The sequence below is a fragment of the Lycorma delicatula genome, chromosome 9, assembly GCF_047948215.1.
Source record: "Lycorma delicatula isolate Av1 chromosome 9, ASM4794821v1, whole genome shotgun sequence".
NCBI classification, from domain to species: Eukaryota; Metazoa; Arthropoda; class Insecta; order Hemiptera; family Fulgoridae; genus Lycorma; species Lycorma delicatula.
This window is the reverse complement of record NC_134463.1, coordinates 129526175-129548291: the sequence shown is the minus strand read 5'-3', so window position 1 is coordinate 129548291 and position 22117 is coordinate 129526175. Positions and strand designations below refer to the sequence as shown.

General features: G+C 34.7%; 1 protein-coding gene across 3 annotated transcripts in view; it reads left to right on the top strand.

Annotated features, from left to right (window-relative positions):
• The window catches only part of Vha100-2 (V-type ATPase subunit a family protein Vha100-2), a 314412-nt gene that overhangs the window by 40735 nt on the left and 251560 nt on the right, over positions 1–22117 (top strand). Inside the window, exon 2 of one of the 3 annotated variants that reach the window (XM_075375899.1) lies at positions 16576–16592. The exons of the other annotated variants lie outside the window; for them this stretch is intronic. The gene's annotated coding sequence lies outside the window, so the exon portion shown is untranslated. The remainder of the gene's footprint in view (positions 1–16575; positions 16593–22117) is intronic. 3 annotated transcript variants of the gene reach the window in all.

Genomic DNA, 22117 nt, shown 5'->3' with positions numbered 1-22117 from the left:
GATCGACCGACTTGACCCGGATATATTCTACCGTCTGCTGCCTGTCATAAGAGAGCCGCTTGGCAGGCTGTTCACGGAGTGCCTTAGCTGGGGTTGCTTCCCGACTTGTTGGAAAGTGGCTTTGGTGAGGGTGCTCTTAAAACCAGGAGCAGAGCCTTAATTGTATGCACTGGTGTTTTTAAAACAACCTCCTACGAGGCTTTACCACCGTATTGGGAATGGCTTTCCCAATCGATTTAGCGGTGAAAGTTCGGGCAGCCATGTGGAGATTGCGAAGAGGCCTGGAGGCCGAGGTATTTGGGATGCGGTTTCGGGCCGGCCAAAATCGGAACGGAACTGTGATCACAATGCTCCGGATCTGAATTTCGTACAGTTACCCATCTCCCGTCTGCGGAAAAGGCTGCAGAGCCTCGCGGTTGAAGCACGGCAGCTGGAACGGGTCTCCACGACTAAGGGAAGATCCCTGTAAATACGGGATTTGGGGGGATGGTATGCGTCGAGTTCGTTTTTAAGGGCAACGGTTGCCCAGATGCTCACCAACCTTGTTGATTTGAACCAATTTCTATTTCGGTTCCGCCTGGCAGCTGACGAGCTGTGCGTCTGCGGGGAGGTCTAGTCAAATGAACACCTGATATTTGACACTACCCTGCTCTTGGGGTGGGGGGGCCAGAGACCGGGCTACCCTGTAACTTAGAGGTCAAGGAAAAAATTGGCCGCTCACAAGCGGCGAGTCAATGTGGCCTGAGCCGCATTGTCGGACCGAATGGGTGTTCCTTGATGCCGTTGCTATGTTCAACCGACAGAAGGTTACTTCTAATCTACTCCTAAGTAGGGACTCCTAACGCAGTACTTGGGAAGCTAACCTTGAGATATATGGCTGACCACCAGCCAATTAGGGCTCGAAGCGTTTTAATATAGGACAGGTACTTGCTGGCATTCAGCGACCTAGGCGTGGCTGCGAATTGCTGTCTTGACCGTATAAATGCATTTACTGAAGCGATATATATTTTTAGTAGTTGACGGGGTGCGCCTACCCATTTTAGTTATACATGTAAGTGAGCGGTTTGTACACGTAAGCCGGTGGTGTACGGCACCGCGCTTAGTCCGCTCACTCTGTTAGGTAAGCTCTAGGAGTTATTTAGGACACCTGTCGCTAAACTGTTTCGAGGCTCGGTAGTCGTTTGTGGCACAGTCATTCGGCCTTATGCTTTAGGGCGACCGAATGGGGTGGTGGCGGAAGATATTCCAAGCAAATATATTAAAAAAATCCGACTGTAACGCCGGTCAAAGAAGAAGAATATATCGAGTAATTAAATATGTAATTAAATATAAAGTAATTAAATATGACGAATTGAATTTTTTTTAGATTTATTTTTTTAAAATTTTTGAAGAATTTTTTCTGTGACAGACCTAGAACTTTTCGAACGTCCCCGTGTTGTAAATACTATACCGTAATTGCCGGCAATATATCTTAATAAATTGTTTTAACTCGCTCGAGAAAATTTTAATCAAGAACATCAATGAAATATCTACGTCGTAAACGGGTCCGTACGATTAAGAGTAAGAACTTATACATAAACAAAAAAGAAGAAGAAGGGGGCCGCATTGAGAACCTCCCGCAATTTTTGAAGTCTGATAATAAAACTGAAGGTTGTGGATCGGCATAAGAAAATTCCTTGTACTTTTTTCGTGATTTTAAGATAGCGGTTTCTGTTATCGAACGTCAATTATAACCTAGACTGACCTACTCGGTTTTTAAAATTTACATAAAACTGTATTCAAAATACATAAAAAAATACGTCTACTTCTCTTTTATCGGATTTTCATATACATAGGGATCGGGATATATTTAAAGAAAAAGAAGTCGACGGCTTTGCTCATCGATTTGGCGTCGTGTTTGCACCTCGTCAGATTGTCATATACAACTATAAAATCGGTAACGGTGTTCGTATCTAGACTATTACGATACATTCTCTGATTACGTGCAACGATAACGGAGTGAAACGCCCTGTTTACTTTAGGAACCGTTAAAATCAGTCGCGGGTGATTTTATTTAACGGCGGTTGTGAATCGAATTTCGGCTTCAGCGAGGGGAAAAAATTATAAGTGGAATGTGCCAGACGGTATCTGAATTTTTTATACGTGGTAGATGTGGACTTATAACCGATGATGTAACTTTATAATTAGTATTAAGAATAGTTAGCTGTTGTCTCGTACTCGTATTTAAGTAAAGATATAGTAATTATCGTTTACTTAATCGGAAAATATAGCGATTTATTTCTCTTTTTACGGTTAATTTCTTTTATTTTAAATAAATAATAATAATAATGTATTTATTTTTATATGGCCTTCACGCGATACTCACACGTTAATGGGAGTAGGTGGTGCGGATTCGGCGTCTATTCGTTATATTATTTGTAATTGACGTGGCGTTGCCAGATAATATCTTTTCCAACATTAATTTTTAATGTAAATATATTTTGGTAATTTATCTGTTTTATCGAAAGAATTGTAAACTTTTTTTTTTAAATAAGATAATTTCACGTTCGTAACGTTTAAAAAGTAAAATTTATTTTTTAGGTAAAATTTTCTATATTTGTGGAGCGATTAGAATTGAAAGCGTCTCGATTTTTGTAATTCCTTAATATTCTGAAAAAAATATACATACGAATGTATATTTGTACAAAAAATTATACGTATTTTTATTTTTTTATCGACCCAAAATCTGGTTTGATTTATCTTATTTTAAATTCAGCAAATACGTTTAAACAACGCGTAACACTTAACCGGTGCTCGCAGGCGAAATTAATGTATGTCCGCTGTAACGCCTAAATTATTTCTTAATTAATGGTACGTTATCAAAATAAAAATGTTTCCTACATAATTAGTCTATCTTCAGCGTGTTGCGGTGACAGGCGTTATTCATAACCGCGTTAACTTGCGGTAGGAATTTAACCGAACGATTTATCGTTAAGATAAGGCGATCGTTAAGGCGAAGCGATTTATTAAAGCGTATATTTAAAACGATAAACCGAATATCACGGAACGCGATATTCCTATCGCGGGTAAATATGGTACTTCCTGTTTATATAATATTCCCTGAGGGATTGCGGGCGAAATAGATTCCCGCTATCTAGAGAAGATCTTGTAGCGCTTTTTACTTCCTTGTACAAAGTAAAGGAAGTATTGCGATCGCGAAAAATTTCGGTTTTCAGAAATCAACGGAAATATCCATTTTGATCATCCCTGAATCCATTTTGACTAGTTTCGACTTCGCGTCTGTATGTACGTGTATGTATCTCGCGTAACTCAAAAACAATTAGCCGTAAAATGTTCAAATTTTGGACTTAAGACTGTTGTAACATCTAGTTTTGTACCTCCCGTTTTGATTGCAATCGACCGATCAAAAGTATTCAAAAACGCGTAAAATCCCCAAAAATTTGGATTTTGGACTTTTTCTTAACTGTAGGAATAAGCCCTGTTCGAGAGCTTTTCAACTATACATCATAAGTGGTGCTTATTTTTATTGGTTCCAGAGTTATAGCGAAATGAAATTTTAATTAATGAAATATTTGGTTGTCAGAAGGGGAATCGTTGTCACAACGATTCGAATCAAATTTCATTTTTTTAAAATTTTTTTTTCTTTTAATTTAAATATATTAATTTATTAATAATAATTAACCTGTGATTTTAAAAAATCTTTACGTTAAATAATAATTCAGTAACAATAAAAAAAAAAATGAAAAAATATCAGAAGTTATTAATGAAATAAAATTTTATGTAGTTTTCATTTAAAAAAAAATACGTATATGTAATTTATAGGCGCGTACAAGGAAGTCAAGTCATGTGTTGTCCACATCAGATTTTTTTAAAGATTAAATCTAGTTTCGTGGTCTCTGCAGGTAGATCGTTAACTTCTTGTCGCTCGTCCCTGATACAAAGATTTTCGGATCTGCTGTTTAAGTTTTTTCTTTTTTATACTGGAAAGCCGCTATATTCTTATATTTTTCAAAGCGAAACGTTAGATTTTGCCGGCGAGAAACTCGAGACGAATCGTGGCCCCCTATCGCCCTTGATTCAGAAAATATTGATTACCAATCGATCGATTGTTTTACTGTAATTCCACTGCGGTGTATCATACGCGATATTAAATATAAAAATATCGAATTTTATTATCGGTTCTGCGGGGGAGTTTTTCTTCCTTTCTCTATCGTACCCGTTTTTCGGTCTGTCGTCGTAGATCATCGTCTACCTGCTCTACTTATTTTTACCGTTATCTTTTATTAGTTTTATCTTGACGCAGTCCTCTTTGATGTCCCCCGATGACGGTCATATCTGATAAAGATCCCGTGATCTTTATCAGATATGGACGCGGAGAGATCCACAAACGGCAGGTATCCACCGCGGCTAGCGGCCCCTTCGCCAGCCGGTTCACCCGAGACATTGCGCTGTGCGGCCAGGAGCTGCCAACGCCTCTATCAGCTCCGCGTCAGACAGGAACCGAGACAACACTCTTTCAAGTCGTTGTCCCTCCGGGGGGGGGGGGGGGTCAACGACCGCGTGGATTTCTCCGCCATCCTGCCACCCCTCCCCGAAACTGAGGAAGGCAACGTCTGCGTATTTCGTCTGCGCATTTCCGGCAGCAGAGCTTGCTCCAGAAATCTTTGAGGGCCTCAACCCGTCGTGCATCAGCGATCAATTTTCCGGTACACTCCTCGATATCCGGAGGCACCCTCTGAGAGACTAGATCACGCCAGTCCTCAACTTTAACTAACAATTCCACCGACGCATCGTGGAGCACTTCTTTACGAATGAGCGTTTCACACTTCTCCTTGCCGCCGAACTCTTCCTCCATTCAGTCTTCCTCATCAGCCGATTGTGCGCCCTCCATGGACGATAACAAGCCTCTGTCCGCCGCTCGCATCTTGTTTAAATCTTCCTTCTCAGTAGGAGAAACACTCGATCTTAGGTTCCTCCAGCGGTTTCCCACACCCCGTACGCACTTCAAAGTCTTTCCGCGATGCCCCGGACAAGGGTAGGAAATTTTGATAATCCTGTTCGTGACCACTCTTCCCTGAGCTGTGGGACCTACACTCAGCAGTAACTACCCCGCGACGGTTACTCCGTATGTTTTCATGTTTTCTCTGGAGCGCTTCCTCCCGTTTTTCCCGATCGAGACTGAAAGTTCACCACGAGAATGCGGGGCCAGGACGAGATATTACAGTATAGAGTTATGAAAACCGCAGTAATACCTGAGAAGTCAAAAGATAAACAGCGGATGACCGGGCAGTTGGCTATCGTTGCGATACGGCCGCCGTCGCTATCGTAAACAACTATCCAAAATAAATAGTAAATAATTAACTATAAAACAATAAAACCCAAAACATAATAAGTTTCAAAACGGTAACGCAACACCAAACTAAAAACAAAAATAAAATTCTGGAAGACTAAACCCGTGAAGAGTGACCTACCCGCGCAACAAAAAACATCCGAATAGCCGAAGGCTGCCTAACCCAAAACCTATAATTAAAAAGTAACAGAAACAGAACAAACCCCAATAAACAGTAAAACGTACTCTAGAACGTTAACAAAACACCTAACAGCACAAAAAAAAAACGAAAAGCAAAATTAGCGATAAAAATATCATTCGTAACCTACAGTATCAAAGCTGTCCAAAAACTATCCGACCCCGACGGGAGTACGTCACAACCTCTCTAACCTGTAATTTTTTTTTAACCTGTATTTAATATTTTTCTAACCTGTAATTGTGGAGAAGTATTTCTTCGACTGTATTCTTGATTGTTTATTATATATACTGTATATATAATTACTTTTGTTAATAAGATATCGGAGAAAAACTGCTAAAAGAGATAAGTTTATAGAAAAAAAGAATATAAGATTTAATAATTAATAAATAAGCACGATACGGTTTCGTAAACAAACATTAAGCTTGAAGATGGAGTACGTTTCTACGAAGGAACGTTTCATAAATCCTGAAATTTTACCGAAAGATCTGTTATTTTTTAGAGTAGATATATGTAATTATAAATCGTAAATAAAATAAGTAAGTAAAGCTTGGCGACAAACGTTTAATTTTAAATCGTAGTTATTAAAAAGAAAACGCACAAAAAATTGATAAATAAACCGACAAAACTTTTTGTATGTTATAAAATTACGTTATTTTAGGTGTTTCTTAGGAACGAATTCTCATTTCTAGTGTAGGGTTTGTTGCTGGATTTTGATTCGGTACCGATACAATATGAAAATTCTTCTTAGGACGAATACGTTTTAAAAGGAAGTAAAGGCGTCCTATGTCGAGCGTGTTGATTTTCAAACGTGTGTTGTTAAACGTTGCCTCGCACGGTTTAAAACTGTTTCAGGTTAATGTCAATTTTGATAATTTTTCACGGTTAACAAACACTTATTCATTTTCGTAGGAAATGTAACCGGGGACTGGTCGGAGTAAAACACGAAAAAGTAAGTTATCTAATTTCTGATTATGCGAGTAAACGGAAACAGTACTTATTTAAAAAATACTCCTCGGTTTTGTTTTATACTGTCAATTTATGAAATAAAAGGTTTTCCCTTCGACAACATTTTTTTCACTTATTTGTGTAAGAATATCGAGTGCTTTAATCTTCTAGTAAAAGATATCCAGGAGTTTCAGCGATTTCAAAATTAAATAATCCAGCTTCTGTCGTTCTAATTGTAATTGTAAGGGAACCAAAAAATTAATAAATTAATAATGTTTTGTTTCCGTAATAATATTGTGCTCCTTTACGTTATAATGCGATATCCCTTTTATGAAAAGCGATGGTGTTTGATGACCGTATAGTTATAGCAGCGAGTGGGATGTATTTTATCTTCAACAAACAGCAAACAATACGTTTCTTTTAGAATAATAAAAAAGGTACGATAAAATATATTATTTGTTTTCTGTTACGTTTAATTAATGACATTTACTTAACGTGTTTACTTATGTTATTATATCGTTCGCATTTTCATAGAAATACAATCGGCGCGGTGCATCTGTTTGATGAATAAGAAAAACAATTCCGTTACCTATAGCGGTGTAAAATTTCAGCCGTTCCGATTTCAATTTATTTTTTAAAAAAACCGTCGGTAACTTTAACTTTTCGGTAGCTTTCGTAAAATGACGGGACACCAAAAAAAATTCTTGCGCACGATAATTGTTTTTCAGATAGTTTTACTTCCTTATTGCGGTCGGCAGAGTATTTTTCATAATACTGTACGTTCTTGAGATACGGAAGTTATTCCTGTAGGAAGGCTTTGGCGATCGTATTTGCCATCCTGAGAGACCTGTCGTTTCCGATCGGTAGCCTAACGTATTTTAGGACTCCGTCCTAAAATACAATACTTCTTAGTTTATATTTGGATGACGTCGATAAAAATACTTCGATAACGGCTTTGAAAACCAGGATTACTACTGAAAAAAGATATTCTTAACTGTCGAACTCCTTACGAGATTCAGAAATTTAGTCGACATCCTTAAAAATTTAAGCGAGGATACTTTCTACGGAGAACGATAATTCTTACTGAGAATCTCTTCCGCTGCGATCTAAAAGCTACCGACTTCAAAATCGGCCGACAACCTATTTTACTTTTTTTAAACTGTTCTATTTATTTATTTATTTCAGCCGTATCTTTATATACCAAAATATTTTGACGAATAAAAAACAAAAAATACAGAAAATAAGGTTTTCGGCCTCAGTACGTAAATACATTACTCGCTGTAAAAATAAATTTCATTTAATTCGGTTGAAATTATTAGCAGAAGCTAGTCTCGTACGCTAGCGGTCAGCGAAGGGAATTAGAAAAAAAGTAAACGATAAAAGAAAAGAGGAAAACCGTTTAAAAATGTGATGTGCTTGTGATATTATTTGTATATTACTTAAAATTTACTAAGTAAGCTAAACCTATTTAAAGTAAACTTATTTCTTAATATTCGATTTCGTTAACAAAAGTTTAAATTTATTAATTTGATACTAACTACACGTATCTTGTAGCGACCGGTAAAAAAATGTTTGGAATTATTTAAATAATCACTGTAATCACACAGAAATCTATTTTTAAATTTATAATAAATTAAGCGTCGCACATACAGTCGACAAATCGTCAAGACTTTTGTTATTTAGAAACGCTTTCTATCAAGAAACTGTTTAAAAAGGTTTGCTTTTAAACGGCGCTTTTGAAACGAATAATTTATCGATTTCAGTATCCGGTGCCGCTGTCCAGGACAATCGGAATAGAATAGAAATCGATTATACGCAAAATATATACGTTTAATCGTTCCGGCGTTTTACTTTCGCTTATTTTGTAAAATTGAACTATTAAAAAATTTTAATTTTGCTCGTAAATAGTCGATGTCTGCCGTCCGTATTCGCTATCCTCAGTAACGTTTAAATATTTAATATCGTTAACCGTTTCTGTAAAAGAGCAAAAGCACCTATTAAAATGTAAGCGTCGTATGTCTGCGAGTAAAGTTTAATTTATATAAATCGTTTGGTTTTCCTTTTCAACGCGTGGAAAACGGGGAGTATTTAGTTTGTTTTTTCTACTTTAATAAACTTTCCGAAAAAGTTTAATAAAACCGTCGAACGTATTTATATTTTCAAAAGGCCAAACCTAGTATAATTTTTTTAAATTAATTTTCCGTAACGAAAAGGCTTCAGTCTTTCGTTACAGGTACGATCGTACAACTTATTCCGGCATTTATTCCGGAAGGACTTTAATTATCATAACGGTGAGAATTCAATTTTACCTTCTCTGAAGTACGTATGTTCTACGAATTAGATTACCGGATATAAAAAAACTTCCGGTCGACTGTGTTTACCTTCAAATCCGGATAAAAGTATTCCGTAACGGATTTCCTGACCGATATGTCGACTGATAACGGGGGCGTCCAAAAAACAACCGAGGTTGGAAATGCAGTTCGGTGTCATAAGTCGGATTTCTTTCAGCGGCGCACTACCGCGTCGTCGGATAAACAGCAATCATACAGCTTATTTATTTATTTTTTTTAAATCCGAAAGGGAATCGTACGATTGCTCTGACGTTAGTCGTCTAGGCGGCTTGAAATATTAGCTCATCGGTATTTACTAGACGGCTACCGATTGCCGATGCATTACATTTATTTTATTATTGTTATAATGAATGTTATTTTGTCGCTACCTGTTCTGTTTGGCATCGTATCAGGGACAGACAACAAGACTGACTTCGCTCTAAGAGAAAGTCGCTGGTAGTAGAGTGATTTGGCAGTAGTACAATTATTGTTTGCCTATTAAATGACAACCGATGCGCACGTCGACTCTATGTGTATTTATTATTAGTTTTCTTCTTTTTTTTTAATCGGCTATTAATTTTAAACCGTTTAAGTATTTCTTATTTTACTATTGGCATGACGGTTAGGACGCGGAGAGAGGGGTTAATGCTCTTTTCAACATTCTGTCGACTAGTTAATTATTACTCTGCTGTAATAATCGTTATTAGTACTAGTAGCACGTTACTACGGTACTTGTATTCATTGGTTGTGAGGGGGGGTTATACTCGTATGTGTGATTATAATTAGGGACGGTCCTACCGTGACCTATTTATAAATCACCAGATGCCAGACCGACCACGCGACTTCTTCGCTCGACTCTACTCTCTGGTCGTATTCGTCCGTCCCACACACTTATATAATAGCAATTCTTCATCGAAAGCCCGCGTATATATATATCTTTAAATGCAATAATCGTTATAAGTATTATTTTGTTTTTATTTATACAATTATTAATATTTTATTCAATATATTTTAGGTAAAGTAAAAGAAAAATACTGCCAACACTGTTTGTACAGATTTTAAATGTTGATATTTCTTTTCGGTCGTATATTTCAGAGTTATTACATCGACTCCGAACGTTTTTTATTAAACTTATTTCAAAAAGGAGAAAGTTCTAAATTTGACCCGAATTTAATTTTATTTTTATTTTATGAATTTCGAATTTTTTATGTACCAAACAGACCGATTTTAATATTTTTTTAAAGAAGTGTTACGTATTTAAGTTCATTCGATATTCGTTTTGTAACTTTTTTCTTTATAATTTAGGTAGAAAAGTTTTTAAACGAAAAATTAAGTTTTCTAAACGGACTTTTTTTAAAGATTTACTAATAGGATAATATACAGTTCGATGTGACTCTGTTATTCGAAGTATTTATATGCGAAAATTGAAGAAAATTAGTTCAAAAAGCTTGGATTATTTATTAATTGAAAGAAATAAAATTAAAAATTTTAAAAACCTTAAAAAACGTGAAATAATTAAATAACCGATTTTACCGTATAATTCCCTGTCATTGTGATATTGTAAAATGTACGATTTTGATTAACCGTCGTGACTACGACGATGACTAAAGCTTACTTATCTACGTAGTCTACGGGTCACGCACGACGGTCAGTCGAGTTGGGTTTTTAAAATTTTTAATTTAATTTTTTATTTATTACTTTTTAATGATTAGTAACCCTGTGCCCAACAGTAGGATGTTTATTTACTGTACTTGACCGACGCAAATTATTTAATGATCCGCATAATGATGTAGCCTTGCTGGAGTTAGAAAAACTTAGAAACATTCAAAAGCCGTTTTCAAGATATATATCTACTGCAGCGTTCCCTGAGGCTTATAACAGTAAAACTAATCTAAGAACATCTTAGTTGATACCTATGCGATGCAAAAAACCGCACCGAAATCGGTCCAATAGTTTTTGAGGAAAACTGTAACAGACACGCACCCGCCTCTTACCCCAAACGCATAACGGTTTCCTGTAGGGGTGAAGTTGTCAGTTAAAGAAAAGATATTCGTTAAAGAAAAAAAATTAATCCTTTTACTTCATTATTATAGAAATAGATTATCGAGTTTTCCTCGTCAAAGGTCTGTGTACTTTAGTTACCATAGTTACTGCTATTTTGTGGTAATTACTGTATTTTTCAGGCCGCTGTAAAACCTTAATACCTTAATTGTTATTTATCACTGTTATCGTCACAACCGTGAGGATAACGAACTCGGGTTAGGCTCCAGTCCCCTGGAGGCCCCGGGAGTCCAGGCGAGACCGTCTTTATAAATTATATATATATTAAACTTCTTTATAAATATAAACTACCTCGAATGACAATTTTTTAGTTATTTGAACGAAAATTTATTTTTTTTGGTGTTTTTTAAGTCGATTGTATACCTCTACGATTAAGTTTTAACATCGATAACGGCTCGTTTAGGATAACGTATTCAACTCGGAAGGTCACATTACAAAACCTTGAAAAAAATACAGAATTCGCTTTTTGAATGAAGAGACGTTATTGTCTCCTTAACCTCTATAGTGAAGTGGAGGTTTAGGCGGTAGGGCGCAGGCACACATACGCACACTTAAAACTTCTTACGGAACCTATTGCGAGTCCGACACTCACTATGTAAATGGCATTCTTCAACTCACGTTAAAAAAAAAATGCTTTCCCTGATTATATTTTCTTCATAATTTAAAAAAAAAAAATATTTAATTTAATAAGTTGAAGTATTAAAAACTTCTTAAAATTTATAAAAATCCAATGTTACGATACAGGGGCTTTTATTTATTTAATTTCTTTATTAAAAAAAAAAAAAAAAAAAAAATTAATGTTATTTTAATTTACGTATTTCCTATGGTATTTTCTTATAATTTAAAAACCAGTTAAGAGTAATTCCAAGCTAAACTTTCTTCGAGATGTATAAAAAAACCCAGTTATTCTCACTTTTTTCGTTTTCTATTTAGCTTACGGAACCACCGAAAGGTATTACTCAGAGGACGATATGTATGAATGTGCAGTGAAATGAAGTGCAGTCTTGTACAGTGTCAGATCAACCGTTCCCGAGACGTGCGGTTAATTGAAACCCGACCACCAAAGAACACCGGTATCCACCATATAATATTCAAATCCGTAGAAAAGTAACAACTGCCTTTACTAGGATTTCAATCTTCGAACTTTCGACTTCGAAATCAGCTGATTTGCGATGACGAGTTCACCACTAGACCGACCCGATGGGTTTTATCTCACCTCTCGTTCGTTTTGTTATTACCTTTTTTAAATAGCGTAATAAATTATCCGTTAAATTGTTTGTTGCCGAGATATAACGACAATATATAAGCCGACTGATATTTATTATTATAGTATATATTAACAGATAACTTGATTCCAACCGCATTCGTACGTACGTGGTTTATCCAGAAATTAAGTTCCGTTTCTAAATATCCCGTCTGCAACGCTACGGTGGCGATTTTACGCGTGCTTGCTCAGTCCCGTGGTACGTTAGGAACGGATCGATCCGTTATTCAGTTATCTGTTGTCTAGTCTCTACGCTTCTTAGCGTGTGTTCATAATCTTTAAGGAAATGGAGAAACCCGTCGCGTGTGAACTAAGTTTCTGGAATACAAGAAACATTAAATCTTTTGCGACGTCTATATGAAGAAAATGCCACGAGTAGTTCACGGTACAGATACGGGTGAAATTGTTTACTGAAGGACGCGATAACGTGCACGGTGATGGAGCGGGCGACTGACTTTGATTACCCGCAGATTGATGCGTGGGATCGACGATACGATTAAAGAGAATATACGATTCACTTCGCGTCTCTTACCGTGAATTTTCCAGAAATTTTACGGTTTCTTTTACATGAAATCGAGTTATCGGAAGTTGTGTGTTCGCTGGAGGCCTAAGAGGCTTATAGAAAATCACAAAATGAAACGGTTGGGCGGGAGGTTGGAATTTTTGGCTCTGTCTAGAGAACAAAGCGTTGACTTCCTTGAGCCGTATAATCACCGGGGACAAGACACGGGTGCCGCACGTAACGTCGACAATACAATAGGACGGTGACATATTTCATCGACCAAAAAACCAAAACGCAAGCCGATGTTTTCCACTCGGAAAATCAGAGTTGTACGATTCCTATTACGTCTTTATTAATAATTAATATTAAAAATAATTGCGTTTGGGATCCAGAACAAGCGGCGTGGTTCGCTTACTCAGAATGTTGTGTCGATTCGCGATAACGTTGCCCGCTCGCTGTTGCCGCATTGCAACGCCTTCTCGTGACTCGACCGGAAACGGTTCGATCGTGCTGCGTATAGCTCTGATCTTGCAGAAAGATACTATCGACTGTTCCCGGTTCTACGACGACGAGTTCAAAGAAATCGTTTAATACCTGGCCGGTGGCCGGTGGCATCATCGACTTCTGGTCGCTCTGCTATGATAAGCGCTTCAACAATAGCGGGTAATACAAAGAAAATTACAGTAAAACTTTTATTTCAAAGAAGGATAAAAATTTGATCCGGGTACGTTCCTGATCTTTTTTAATAGCTCTTCATAACTTATTTTCTGGATAACCTCTTGTTCAATACTGTGCAACCGTGATTTTAATTCGATTTCAAAATTTTCAGAAATACAATATTCGTTGGAGAAACTTTTTTTGATAACGGTGCTTTACTTTCCCGCTGTTATATAAATTATAAATTAGAATATATTTGTTAACGCTCGATTAATTCATAATTATATTTTAAATATCAAAATCTTGGACTACAATCCAAATCGCATTTGAAAATCTCTTCTACTCCTTCGACTGGTTTACTACATTTAACTCTTTAAGGATCGATAAATACGTACCGTTCAGTATTTCTTATAATTAATTAGCATTTTTGGATCAAAGACAAATATCAACAACGAATCTTAACTTCATAATTTTTTTCCTAGGATATTTACTCCGCTTTAATTTTTTCTTCGTAATTTGTTATCGCCTCCTCTGTATATATAAATCAGAATGCGTGTGTATATATTCCTATGGATTTTAGTTTAAAAATCAAGAACTGCTGGGCCTAAATATATACCGTTTGTTTTTTTTTAATTTCAATATTGTGTATAGTTTTAGATGTAAATTTATCTTACAAGTATTTATTAAGTCAACGATTGAAACGCGTTAAGTTAATTTATGTATTGTTCCCGCGAACATTTTGTAAAAAAAAAAAAAATTACCAGATTCGGATAAACTGTTTTCGAAATATCAAATAACATTTAAACATTAATTATTTGATTTAATAGAAAATTTTATTGTAACAAGAGTTTCGTTAGTATGCGAGACGTAATCTATCGTAACGAGCGCTATCTGTGAATTGTATACGTAATTAAAGTTATATCTATAAGTAAGATGATTTTCATTTTCATAAGTATATATATAATCGCATTTCATGTAAAACTAAAACGAATGAGCTTTTGATTCAGCGGCTTCTTATCTATTTCAATTTGGTCTGTTTTACTGTTTGTAAAGAATTAAGCTTGAACAATATAACTTGTTTTAACAATACTTGAAGAACTAATTTATTTTAAGAAGACATTAAGGATTTACACGATTGAAATCTCAGCGATGTCTACTGTTTATTTCTTCGCTTGAAATATTTATTTCTGCGTCTTTCTACGTCGACGAAAAAGTATACTTTTCGTATTTACTTGTTTAAGAATACATTTCAAAAAACAAAAAAAAAATTAGTTTACTCCCTTTGTGGTATTTAAATGTTTGCTTATAAACTGGCTGTTCAGGTTGTTCCATATATTCTTCGTTTAAGGTCCTGTTGAAGCGAAGAAATCGCACTGTTTTTAAACCGTTCCTAATCGCTTTTCTTATATATTGCCGTTTGTTCTAAGAAAGTATTAAAAATAAAAGCGATAACAAAGTCGTAATACTTTCCTGGCGTCGGTTATTTATCCTTTAAATAGAGAAAAAATAATCGTACGTGAAAAAAGTTACCTGAGATTTCTTTTTTTTTGGGCAGCGAGAGAGTGGTAATTTATGATGAAATTCAAAAATCTATATTTTTAAACTTTGATCGGCAACCCCACCCCCTTTTAAAATCTATTAACCTTTTACTTTACTAACTTCCAAAGTTATTAAGCTTTAATCACGCTAACACATGTACGTACATACGTATGTACGAATATTAACCTCCAGAGCTCTATAGCTACGTCGCCGGGAAAGTAAAACCGTACGCTAATTACTCTTAAAAGGGCGCGTAACGTTTGTCGCATTATGTTTGTATCAGGAAAAAAGTCTTCAGTGGTGTTTGATTAATGTTTTATGTTGTAAATTGGATGATGTCTGGTATGCAGTGTAGGTTTATTGTGCGGTTGTGTCTGCGCCAGCGTTACTAGTTAACAACTATTCTTTCTAAGAAACAAAACGTAGGCTTGTAATATTTTAAAAAGGCTCACTCGCCGCATCTAAATTACGTTTTAGTCTGTTTTTTAACGTTACAAAAAATAAATATGCAATAAAAATTACATTAAGTTTTAAAACCGTGGATACACACACACACACACACACACACACACACACACACACACACACACACACACACACACACACACACACACAGAGAGAGAGAGAGAGAGAGAGAGAGAGAGAGAGAGAGAGAGAGAGAGAGAGAGAGAGAGAGAGAGAGAGAGAGAGAGAGAGAGAGAGAGAGAGAGAGAGAGATATGTAACTGTGGACGATGTTGATAAAATCACTAATAACTACAGTAGTAGCGATAACTGTACTTCGCACGCTTATCGAAGTTGACAACCGGGTTCAAAACCGCGGTCAAGGGGGCAGGGAGATTCTCACCTTATGGATTCCGTATCTGAAAATTTTACTTTACAAATAATTTAATCCCCCTTGATGATGTTTTCGGCCTTATTCAAATTCCCGTAAATTTGTCGGGGCGAAAAACCCGTTTTTCATTTTTTGTCATTTCTGGACACAAATTCACATTTGCGGTTATTAAATGATTCCATTACATTAGCGTGTCGCTTTGTTGTGCGTGTATTCGAAGCGTTTCATTCAAAAACGGGTGATGGAATAAGTCTGTTTTTTGTCCGGTTATCATTTTCTTGATATTTTCAGACCGGAATAACCGATTTTTATGAGACTTTTTACGATGATTTCTGAATACGGGCTATCGATGCGGTCTAATTTTGCTTAGAATCGGTGATGAAATTTAGTTACTACGGGTCCGTATCTCAAAATCTTACGTTAGGAGTAGAATTAGTTTTTTTTTTTATAGATAATTCTTTACTTTCATATATTTATATACATAGGAGTAAATGTTCCGTTTAATCTTCTCTTAAGCGGTACGTACGTAAATGTATTTAAATTTGAAAATTATATAGCCGTCTTACGAATAATAAATAATGTTTACTTTAATTTTTTAAGAGCTGTTACTTTCAAAAAAAGCCGTTAACCGGAAAACCGGTTATCCGGACAGAACTAGTAGTAAAAGTTAGTTATTGAAAGATAAAAGAACCCTTTTTCACATTTCACGCTAATGTAATACGTTGTTAAAAAGTAGTAAAAAAATCGTTTCTTAATTTTTCTTAGAGAAAGTGCAGTACTGGTGATTAAGTTCGCCGATCATATTCAACTTTAATTATTAAGTTTACAACTCATCCGAAAACATATCGTCCCAAATATATATACTGCAACCAGCTTGGGTCATATTTGTCGGTTAATGTTCGTACTCTGTTTCAGATCATTGCTTGGCGCTCGTGAGTATGAATATTACAAAAAAATAAATTAAAAACTTTGTTTATATTTATGATATAAAAAATTTAACGTATCATTTATGTGTGTATATATATATATATATATATATATATATATATATATATATATATATATATATATTCTTATTACGAATTGTTTCAAGGTTGACTTACTACTGTAAAGTGATACTTAACGCCATATTTTTCTGTTTAGCCTTGCTTCATTGTTTAACTATTCTCTTATTAAAGTGTAAAAAAAAATAATCGCTCTAAAAACCTTCTTTACTAAAAACGCAAATATTTTTTTCAGTTTTACTTAAAATTTAGATTTTAAAAAGTCAGAGCCGAATTAAAAACCGTTATCAATATTCCTAAAGTCCCAATAATCAATCGTAAATTTTGGTTAAAAAAGATAATGTTTCTTTGCGTCGCTGTTAGAGGCACTGTGAAAAACATTAAATGGCCGCCATTTTTATTAGGGTGTCGTAGCCCCATATGTTTTTAAAGTAACTTTTTATTTTTCAGCGGCCTTAAACTATTTCACAACAATCCTTCTTTTCAGTCTCATCTACTTTTATTAAATGGGGAGGGGGGATTGTGGTGGTATAATATCAAAAAAATAGATCTCTTTCGATGTAGGAGCATTTGTTAAATTTAATTTTTGTTTGTTTAATTGTTGAGTTATTTAAAGGTTACCGTACTTGATTGACATAATATATATATATAATTTCCCGGGAGATGTTGGCCAGACTTCAGGAAGTTGTTCGTATTAAAAGTATTATTAATTATTTTTAATGCGATTAGTGTAGGAAGTGAAAATAGGCACAAATTGTCAAACCGAATGATTTTTACCCATCCTTTTTAACAATATCTTAACTGTTTATCGATCGATTCGAACAAATCGGGTGCCATTTTTTTGCAGTGAAAAAGCTTAACGTTTTATTTAATAAAACTAATACTTACCGACCTATTAATGATTAAAGGGTTTTAATGGGAATTATTTTTGAATTTTCAAAAATATATGTTTAAATTTATTTTTTTGTGGAAGATGTTTGTGGATAGATGCGAACCGCATTTTGATTAAATACCCCAATCCATTTTTAAGGTGTACATTTTTTATTGGAAAAAAAAAACACCAAACGGCGGACTTAGGGAAAGTGAAGGGAAATATGGCGTTTGTTCGCACTAAACTTTTTGTTTACTTCAATGTCCTGAATCGGAAGTTCACCAAACAACTTCCGACATACTTTGTTTTGAGTGTTTGTGTGTCGTATAAATAAATTGTATTTCATTTTTAACTTCAAAAGAAAAAAAAAGGGTGTTGTGTTTTGTAATACAGGAAACGTTGATTAATCTTACCGATTTTCTTTTTTCATATTAATTTCTTTAAATAACATTTTTTATTTATTTTTTGGATCGACGAATTAATTTCCAAACTTAAAAAGAAACTTGTACGCGGGAATATAAAGATGAAAATTTGTAGCGCATGAAAAATGCCAACTTTGACCCGGGGATTCGAACCCCAGGCCCCGGTATGAAAGGCAGAGATGCTACCTCTTATTTACGGAAAACGGCGTTATATACATACAAATATACTGTATATAATAAATATTACATAAATATAATGAATTATAGCTTGGAAATCAAAACAAATATATTTTATGTGCTCTTATAAGTAACAATAATTCAAATATTAATTTTGATCTTAAAAATAGGTGTCTGTCTGCAGATTGTAAAATAATTAAAAATAAAAGTAACTGAATTTGTAAATAAAGCAACAACAAATAAAAGAAAACAACGGTTTTACATCGCTAATTGTTTACAAAAAAATTAAATAAGTAAAAGACGTAAATGATTATAATCGTAATACTTTATCTAAACGCTGAGCAAAATTTCTTTTTTCTCGATTAAAATTATTAATTTTTGTCCCGAACAGATGTATACTGATTTAATGTGTCCGTACTGCATTTAAATTGAAAAAAACGGAATTCATTTCTGAGAATGCTAATTGGAGCACAAAGAGAAACAATCTGATGTGGACACCACACGCCTTCTTTGTACGCTTATTAAATTATATATACGTATGTTTTGCTGCGCTTCATTTAAACTTATTTCACTTGAAAATGAGGTACGATCTTCCAAAATTCGTTACTAAAGTGGACAGTTACACGATCGCTGAGATATTAGTTTTTTATTAACATGAAATATTTATACGATTATTAATTCCATAATCTTACACAAAATATTACGATACAGAAGTTCCTTTATTACTCGTATTACTAGATCAGTATTATTCGTATCTTCGTGAGTCGCCGATTAACAAAAGATTTCTGGCGCGTCGTATAAATAAAAGTTAATAATACTTAAATTATTCCGTTTAGTGAATTCCTGTATGCTCGTTCCAAATGTTAATTTAGATCTTACGGTGTAAAATATTCAGATTTTATTATTGGATTATTTGGTGAATAATCAAAAAAGAAAAAGAAACATAACGTGAAGAAGTTTATCTCAAAAAAACGACAAGAAGATCCATAACAAGAAAATGTTAAGAACAAGGGAAGAATAAAAAATTAACAGAGATGATAAGCATAAAAAGGAAGAAAATGTTAAAACCAAAGAAAGAATAAAAAGATTCTGATAAATATACAGAGGAAGAAAATGATGAAACCAAAGGAAGAAAATGTTGCATACAAAGAAAGAATAAAAACATTATGAGTAGATGATAAATATAAAGAGGAAGAAAACGTTAAGACCAAGGAAAGAATAAAACTATTAAGAGAGGATGATTAATACAAAGAGAGATAAAATTTGAAATCTAGAGAAGGTGTACACAATTTAAGATCAGAAGAATAATATCAAACCAAAAAGCGATTAAATGATCGGCAACAAAAAACCAATAAATAAACGAAATTATGATCGACTCCGACTTAGGGAGAATATTACCCGACAATGTTGATCCCCTGAAAAAAATTACCACTGATGATATATCGTTGAAAAGCTCTCAATGAGGACTTATTACTGCAGTTAAGAGAAAGTCCAAACGATATATGCCTACCGGTTGAAAAAGAATTTCCCGTTGTAAAACGACAGCGACGTCTTTATTTGAAGGAAAGGTGAATCAATAGGGAAGTTTCTGTTGCCAAGCCGACGCTGCTGCGGAATGATTGCGCAATCTTATTCCCTCCACTCCTGACGCAAATACTCATCAGGCCATTTACAGTTTCCAATTTGTTTATTGTTACGGTAACGCGTAAAATACTTCGCTGTTTGATGATTTACTCCGTTCTGAACTATTATTGTGAGATCGTTTTCCTAATATCGTACGACATTGTATCTTTCTCGATACGATGTTAGATACGTAATCTTACATCGGTTTTCGGTAAACTTATTTTTTATCTTTCTACCCTCGGACACCTTATTTTTAAAAAAAAGTAATCGGAGATTAAAATTTGCTGGAAGTGTCTTCTCAACATATGTCGGTCGGTGACGTCTGGTTTCTATGCCAAATCGATAATACAGTAATATTATTTTTGATACTTCCTGTTCCTTTTACGATCGATTACTATAGACGATTCTGTTTTATATTTATTCCGAATTTCACTTTAGCGATCAAATTCCGTTGTAGAGCTTAATCGGTCGAATTCCTTACTAAATGAGCGATGACTCCTATTCATAAACCTTCAGCGATAACCATCCGATCGGTGACCGACATCGTTACAAGGTTTCTAAAAATAGAATATTTTATAATAATGTAGTCGGACGTAACACTACCCGTCGTCTAATGCTAATCTTAAAAAAAGTGTATTCAGTTTATTTTATTATCTTTAAAGAAGATAATATTGAAGATATATTTTAATGATAATTTAAGAGCGACAAGCGTATACTCGCTCGTTTTACTTTCCCCGCTACGGGACTGATTCAGGACATCTAAATAAACAAAAAAAAGTTCATGCGGTCGAATGTTCTATCTCGTTTCATTTTCCTTTCTGTCCACCGTTTTGTCTTTTTTCCAGTAGAAATGTATACCTTAAGAACAGATTTTAATGAAATTTGGCGTACATGTACCGAATTGAATAATAGTAATAAATTATTTTTTTAATTCTGTTAGTGTAGGAAGTAAGAACAGACGCAACATTATCAGACTGGATAATTTTTCGCGATCCTCTTCGACAGTTTCCGTTGTATCTCGGCTGTTTATCTACCGATTTAAATAAACGAGCTGTCGTTTTCTTCAAAATGAAAGGCTTAACATTTTATCCGCTAAAACATAAACGTATAAAACTAATATTTATGAAGTTAATTAAGATAAAAGAAATTTTTTGGCAGCCGTTTTGGAATTTTGCAGAATATGTTGTCGGATACACGTACACCAAACGTTAAGAAAATATTCTAATCTGTTCTTAAGGTATAGATTTTTATCGGAAAAAACATAAAAGGGCGAACAGAGGAAACAAAGTGAAGGCGGAGAGGTGGTTTTTCCTCGTGAACCTTTTTTGCTTATTTTGATGTCCCGGTTTATGTCCTTAAGAACGGCCAACATTTTCCGGGAACTGTACACTGTATAAGGTAGAAGGATAAGGTCTTATGCGAAATTTGTGGTTTCATGAGCCCCTCTTATCAAAAAACACATTTGTAGGATTGAAAAATTCCGGAACTATACGTGTATTTTTGCTTAATAACTTCAGACTTAATGATCGATTAGAATGAAATTTGGCACAATGATTTCTGTATTTTTACATCGGTGACATATTATTTCGATAAAGATAAGTGGAGGAGTTATTGAGATACTATCTCGTGGATTCCACGTCTCAAACATTTATTGGAATTTTTCTTACAATTTAATGCCTGTTAGGCATTATGATATGTTTGTTCTTATAAATATGATCGTCGATAACCCTCTTGGATGAGTAGGAGTAAAAAAAAAAACATTATGTTTTTGTCTTTCCTGGACTCAAAATCACATTTCTCTACTAATTAGATGATTTTATTACATTATTATGTCACTTTGGTTGCGTAATCGGGCGATTTCATTCAAGGGTGTGGTGTAATAAGTGTATATATTTTTGTCGCTTTATTTCTTCAGTTTTTTTTTATCTGATCGATTTGTTTGAAATTTATGTACGATGGCTTCTGAATATTAGTCGATGATGTAAAGGCTTGGGGAAATTCGGTCACCGTGGTCCCTTTAGTAAAAAAAATGTCTTCGAGTAAACTTTTACTCGAAGAATGGATTAATTTTCTTTAATAAATAGAATAAGTTTTTCCTAGGGAATGTTATGCAACTGATTGCCGGGCTTTTAAAAATATTATTTTCTTTTATTTTCAATAAAAGAGTTAAAGTATTTTTTTTTGTTAAACGCATCCGAAATTATTAAATCCTTAAAAGGCATTTTCGAGAGCTTGGTATATATATATTTGTTTGTCTCGTACGTCGGATCGTTTTCCGAAGATCCTCTATAGCGTCTGCCCCTTCTATCTCGTTACCGGTCGTACGGTTGTCGGTCTGGGGTCCTGTAAGATATTTCACG